Source organism: Chionomys nivalis, chromosome X (genome assembly GCF_950005125.1).
Source record: "Chionomys nivalis chromosome X, mChiNiv1.1, whole genome shotgun sequence".
Classification (NCBI taxonomy): domain Eukaryota; kingdom Metazoa; phylum Chordata; class Mammalia; order Rodentia; family Cricetidae; genus Chionomys; species Chionomys nivalis.
In genome coordinates, this window is record NC_080112.1 from 13,431,384 (window position 1) to 13,431,858 (window position 475).

A 475-nucleotide genomic window follows, 5' to 3' on the forward strand; every position below is an offset into this window, starting at 1 on the left:
AACAACCCTAAGGCAATTTTATTTCTTGCACTAACACTTTAAAAGATATTGCTCTAATGACTGATTCAAATGAAAGTTTAATTGTAATTGTGATTTCCCATATCAGAAAGTCTGCCTCTTTTTAGCTTTATACTTTAAATGTTAAATTATTATGAATTTATCCATCACATGAATTAACATGAAAACCTAGTTTTAAGGCAAATGAAGTGTAAAACTAGAAATTGCTTCTTAATTCATTTGTCAATTAAAGAAAAATAAAAATAAGTGAAGACCATGGCCTTGCCATTTTTCAACATATTTCTGAAAATAAGGGTTGCAGAACAATGTGGTATTTTCTGTACCTTCAGGGAGTCTTTAGAGCATTCATCTACTGAAATGAAAGGCAGAAAGTGTAAGTATTTCTTTTAAAATTACCAACTTTTCCAATTCACATTTAATTTTTATATTTATCATAAATGAGAAATGGGGAGTTATG